Source organism: Pinus tabuliformis, chromosome 3_1, assembly GCF_031772625.1.
Source record: "Pinus tabuliformis cultivar Carrire ecotype Pingquan chromosome 3_1, CPIR1, whole genome shotgun sequence".
Taxonomy (NCBI): Eukaryota; Viridiplantae; Streptophyta; class Pinopsida; order Pinales; family Pinaceae; genus Pinus; species Pinus tabuliformis.
Genome location: NC_142301.1, coordinates 468,943,937 through 468,950,399, shown reverse-complemented (window position 1 = coordinate 468,950,399; position 6,463 = coordinate 468,943,937). Strand labels below are relative to the sequence as shown.

Genomic DNA, 6,463 nt, shown 5'->3' with positions numbered 1-6,463 from the left:
GAGAGGAGCCAAGACTCAATTGGGATCTAAGGTCATTGCAGGAGGCTATGTTTCATAGTTGGTGTCACAATGATAGGATCACCAGCTGCAGATGATTTGGATAATGTGGATGTTGAGTATTTCAGTGAGTATTGGGAATTCCCTGGGGAACAGTTGTCCCTCCTGAGGGGGTATTCTAGTGTCATGAAGGAACTTGTGAATAGGCTACCCGAGGAGAGTATAGTGTACAATGTTAAGGTTGAGAGTGTAGCCTGGGGTTACGAGGCAGGGATTGGTGGGAGAAGGGTTGTGTTTTTGAAGGGGCCTGGTGTTGATGTTGAACAATGTTAAGGTTGAGTGTGTAGCTTGGGGTTACGAGGCGGGGATTGGTGTGAGAAGGGTCATGTTGTTGAAGGGGCCTGGTGTTGATGTTGAGGCTGATCATGTTATCCTCACTGTTTCATTGGGTGTATTGAAGTCTGTCATAAAAAACTACAATAAGAATGATGCAGATAGTAGCAAGGATCAGATTCCACAAGTCCTTGTATTTCATGGCTTCCAGCCACACGCACCACCTCGCAAAGTCAGTGCAATCAACAGACTTGGCTTCAGCGTCGTGGATAAGGTGTTGCTGCATATGGGCCCTGATGTTTCAGAGATCCCCAATTTCAAGTTGGTCTTTGCAGGGCCGAAACATGGTGATGGTGGTGATGGTTTGATTCCATGGTGGATGGGGAAAACCTACGCAGTAGTGTGAATCCATAAGCAATCCAAAGTTGTTTTGGCATGATTTATGGGAAAGGAAGCAATTACAATGGAGTCCTTATCGGACCATGAGGTCATTGAGGGATTCCTCGATACCTTATCTGCATTCGGCATGGATCTGAAGAAGGGAAGCAACAACGTTGGTGAGGGAGATAAGAGTTTTGTGACAAACGGCATTCTGAGGAGTGACTGGGGCAGGAATCCTCTGTTTTGGGGGTCTTATACCTATGTTCCTATGGGCTCAACAGGGGATGATATTGATATATTGGCTGAGCCATTGCCATATGTAGAGGATAAAACTAGGAACAAGCCTCTGAAAATTTTGTTTTTAGGTGAGGCTACTGATAGGCACTGTTATTCAACAACTCATGGTGCCTATTTGAGTGGGTTGAGAGAAGCCAATAGACTGCTAAGACACTAAAACATTCTGAGCTATTGAAGTAGTTTCGCTCAAACCAAGCATGTTTGTTCGAACATAATAATAGTGTGAGTCAGCTTCTCTGTATTGAGATGTTATGATTTAAGATCTCCACTATTAACTTTCCTAGTTGATTTCACCTTTTCAGCTATCAAACTTCGATTCATCCATGTATCCAATAGATCAGATTTCTTTTCAGCCTAAAATTTTTAGTGGGATTGTTCTATGAATCCGTGGAAGTGTTCCATGAACAATTTGATGATGAGCAATTTGCACCAAGAAAGTGCAATGCATGAATGCAAGGGGAGAAGATAAATGATTGACCATAAGTACACGGAGACAAAGTGCACTTTAAATTAACAATCATTGCAGATATATTTGTAGCATAAGCATAATATTACAAAGAACACGAAAAAGGATAATAACAGTTATAGGTGATTGTGACCTAATGAGTTAGTTCATGTGGTTAAAGTGCTATGAATTGCAAGTGTGAGGTTGCAGAGTCAAGTCTCTAGGCTGGATGCCTTTGTGAATTTCATGGGTGTCATTCGATGTCTATTTTGGATTAGTTTGCCAAAATTGTGACTGGTTGGTTAACCATGGTTACCATCCTCAGAATGAGGGGAAGTGGCCAATGGTGGGTGTGCATTTCATCAAAATATAGATAATGTTGTTTGTAGTTGGTTCAGTGCCCATTTAAAGGTGTGCATTTCATCAAAATATAGATATGGTGGGTGTGCATTTCATAAAAATATAGATAATGTGGTTTGTAGTTGGGTCAGTGCCCATTTAAAGAGGTTGATGGGTGTGCATTTCATCAAAATATAGATATGGTGGGTGTGCATTTCATAAAAATATAGATAAAGTGGTTTGTAGTTGGTTCAGTGCCCATTTAAAGAGGTTGGAACTTGATGTAAGCAAGCATAAAAGCTCTAGTAGTAGTAATTTTTACATAATGGTTGATTGCCTACAATGCTGATATTCTTGCTTACTTTAGTTTTTTGGTGGCCACTTGTAAAATGAATTATTTTTGTTGATCTTCTTGGAATTATAAAATGAATTTGATCTCTGTCATGTCTCCCTCATGTTACTGAATGTATTGATTTTCTTCCTATGTTATTACATATTTCCAGATATAATCTGAAAAGTTATCTGCACTGTTGGTCTTGTCATTGTTGTTGTTGTTTATTGCAAGAGTACATGGTTACTGCTTCACATAAGGAGTCTATTTATAAAGTACTCATGTCCAAAATGCTGGTGGATTCTAAATTAGAAAGTGGATCATCAATGGAATACAGATGGAAGTTTAAGGTAGTTTTGTTTCTCAATAATTTTAGTACCTACACGTTTTGGCATCTGATGCAGAGTGCTTAAGTTTGTACCAGAAAATAGAGAATTTAGGAAACAAAAATCAATGCCAAAGTTAAAGGAATAGAAAGGGTACCAGATCTACCAAAAGTAAGTCAAAATTTACGAGCCTTAGAAGTAAAGGTACGAGCTGGCTTTTCTAGTTACTACAAAAGTTCGATATATCTGGATTGGCATGTAGCCATGTAATACTGTTAAATTGATAGCAAGATCAAACAAACAAGTATCAGAATGAGCAATAAAGTCTTTTAAGAAAATTTGGAAATAATAATAATAATAATAATAAATAAATTGAAATCCAATTAAAGATTTGATTAAAAAATAATTAATCAAAATCAAAATCAGAGCTAGAACTAGAAATATTTGTTAAATAATGAAGTCAAATGGTTTATAATATTTTTATTTAATTGTGAATAATTCACAAATATATAATACCAATTTATTTTATTGAGTTAATATAATTTTTATTTATGATTACATTGTTCATACCTCACCTACATCTCACCTGGACTCACCTACATCTCATCTGGACTATATAAGGCCAAAAATATAATGTGTGAAATCTTAAGAGGAAAATGACATTGTATCTATTCAATGGCAATGTCATACATCGATCGATATTTTATTTAGAAATAAGTGTTGCAAATTTTTTGAATCATCTAACACATAATGGTGCAATACAGGAGACGATGGCACATAGGGGAGTAGGGGAGTATGTTCTGTCCAGTGAATGTTATAATATCATACATAAATTGAACCAATATCTCTACTCAGACGATATTATGAAAGTGCATCTGCACATAAGAAATGTAAATTCTTTTCTACTTGTAATGAATTCATATATTTTTTCTAAGAAAAAAAAACTATACTCATATGATATATACCCATGCAGTTTATACTTACAATATCAAATAGTGCTAAGGAGCTAAAAGATTCTCACTTTCTAAATGTCAAGTTGGTCTTTGCAGGGCCAAAATAGGGTTGTCAAACTCCAACTTGGTAATAAATTTTATCAAGTAAACTGTTACGAGACTATTATTGAGCGATACTTGAAAAAGGGAAGAGGCGAGGTATTGGAACCTGGGGAGCAAACAACCAAAACCTCCATAGGAAATTGCTAAAAATTGCCACAGTTGGTTGTACAACCATGGCCTGTACCTGTCAATGAAAACGGACAATGTTACTTGAGTCTTAAACCCAAGGTAATAGTCAGAGGAAAACGAAGAACTGAGGGAAGGATTACCTGGAGGCTGCTTTTGTTCTCCTTGTGACAGCCACATAAGCATCCCTGGAGCCCAAAGAACTACCGAAGAATTTATCAATAAAGATAGTTATTAATTGGAACATACGGTTGTAATGAAAATTACCAGTGGATGAGTAAACCCGCAATAATTCCATGTAGCAGAAACTAAATTTGAACCGTAGCTATGCTCGATAATGTTAACAATTTGTTGAAGGTAGGGTATGAGCAAAGTCATAAATCCATGTATGCCTCCTTCCTGAGCGCCAAAACCACCTGTGGGCAGAGGGGAAGCACTATAAGATAATAAATCCACAACAGCAAAGAAGTAAAAATAAAAATCCTGAAAAATCAGTGTGCCAAAATAACTTAGTTACCTATTGGAAAACCTTGGCTTTTGGCTTAGTGAAATTCTCTGCCTCTCGCATGCCAGAAGAAAGGCCTGGGGTTAGTCATCAACCCAGATTAAATTAGATGTATTAAACCTATGTTCAGAACAGAAGAGGAACGAGAATGGAATCCACTCGGGGTTTCAGGGTTAAGGAATCTCCTCCAAAATAGTTTTGTGCAAGTGAGAGTCTTATTAGCGGAGCAAGGGAGGAGACAGTTACTCTAACTCCCCAAGAAGAATTATCGTCATTAGATCGAGTAAGAATTTGGTCGAAATACGTGTAGCCCTCTCGTCCAATTTGTCCAATTAATTCTGCGTATCCGAGACAAGATAACTAGACTAATGAAGGTTCTGGAAAAGTCTATGGCGGGTTTCATAGCCATATCAAAATTACCATAAACTAGGGCCTCATCCCATCCTGCGCTCTGGAACAGAAGCCAACGTTATTGCCTACCCATGATTCATGTCACAGAATCAAATTCTGAAAATGAACAAAAACCTCAGAGAAATGCTAGCAATCCTCTTGGTTATATGCGTTTCAAATGGAGGTAGTTAATAGTTAAATATTATTAACTATCAACTGATTTTTAACATGAAATTATTATTAACTATTAATCTGACTGTTAACTATTCTTTAATCTTCTAACATTAAATCTAAAGGTGGAGAATGGTGCAAGGTGGCACTTAGGAGAGTTGATTTCAAAGAGGAACGCTTTAATTGCAGATATATTTGTAGCATAAGCATAATATTACAAAGAATATGAAAGAGGATAATAACAGTTATAGGTGATTGTGACTTGATGAGTTAGTTCATGCGGTTAAAGTGCTATGAATTGGAAATTTGATCTGGAACCATTACCATATGAGGGCGACTTACGGCATTTCCTTTGCAGTATCTGGTGCAAATGCTAGTCATTTTTAATAATGGAAAAATCTGTAACTTAATTATAAAATGAGTAGGGGAAGAATTATCTTTGAATGCTATCTATGAATGTATGTTGATTCGTTATTGTTATTTATGGAAAATTGTACCATTTGGAATGAGCCATTGATGGTTTATAATGGGGCAAACTTACACTCATGCCAGATGCTTTTGGGTCTTTGGTCGTTAACCCTTTAGGTCTTGGGTCGTTATCCTGATTCCTTACGTCTAAAAAAGATGAATTCTTAGCTAAACAAAAAAAAATCAGAGCATACTCTGGACCCAAATAAAGAGAATGCTATTGAGAATTTAAATTTTATAAAAGATATGTTTATTTTTTAATATAATATTAATATAAATTTTTATTTACTTTAGATTTATTAAAAATTTAGAGAGTTTTAAAAGATAAATTAAATGAAAATTTTTAAAGAGTTAAGAGATTTTTATTAAATAAGAATGGCTGTGGTATGTTTTATTCTATTTATTTATATATGAAAAAGTTTCTAGACAAAAAATTGTGATAAATAGAATGGTCTTAAATTCCTATTTTCTAATTATTAATATGAATTTATAATTATTATATATATATATATATATATATATATATATATATATATATATATATCCTTTTCGGAGTCAATTTCATCGGTTTGGAAGCATTATACATTTGTAGTTAGACGGATTTAAGCTCATATGATGCAAATACTTTGCACCTATTAGACAAAATTGAATGTTGTCTAAGAGTGGATATGAATCATGGTATTATTAATTATAATAATTTTATGGTGCATGTTCATTTTTCACGTTGTAAGGCTTTAATGCTATTTGAGGGTGACTATTAGTTTATTTTTTTAATAGAGTGTTTGTATGATTCATGTAAAAATAAGTTTTTTCAAAATTATTTTAAATTTAATATTTTTTATGGTAATTTTAATTTTTTTTTAGCAATTTTTTATTATTATTAGTATTGGTTTTATCTCAAAATTTAAAACATCCATGTACAATTTTCATATGACTATGATTTCGCTCAAAACATTGTAGGTGGTCTCAATTTATTACACGAGAAATTAGACATTATAACTATTTATTGAAAGTGAAATCTAAATAAGATAAAAACAACAACTATTATAAAACATAACGTAAAATGAGGAGTCTAAGGAATTCACTAGAATAGGATCCTTGGCACTAGAGCCATTGGACTAGAGTAGAAGGAGGCTTCTCATTGCTCTAGAGATGGCTCTCCACAGTGAGTTATCCTGGCATCTAGTCTTCCCATACACGATTGTTGATATCGTTGGGCATGCTTGAAGTCATTCAAAGCCGGGAAAATTTCATATTGTTCCACTTGTTTCTCCTACAACACTCTACTCATCAGTATTT

General features: G+C 34.9%; 1 pseudogene; it reads left to right on the top strand.

The window, feature by feature from the left end:
* Positions 1–793: 793 nt before the first annotated feature.
* Positions 794–1,165, top strand: LOC149187805 (putative polyamine oxidase 5 pseudogene; annotated as a pseudogene).
* Positions 1,166–6,463: the final 5,298 nt, after the last annotated feature.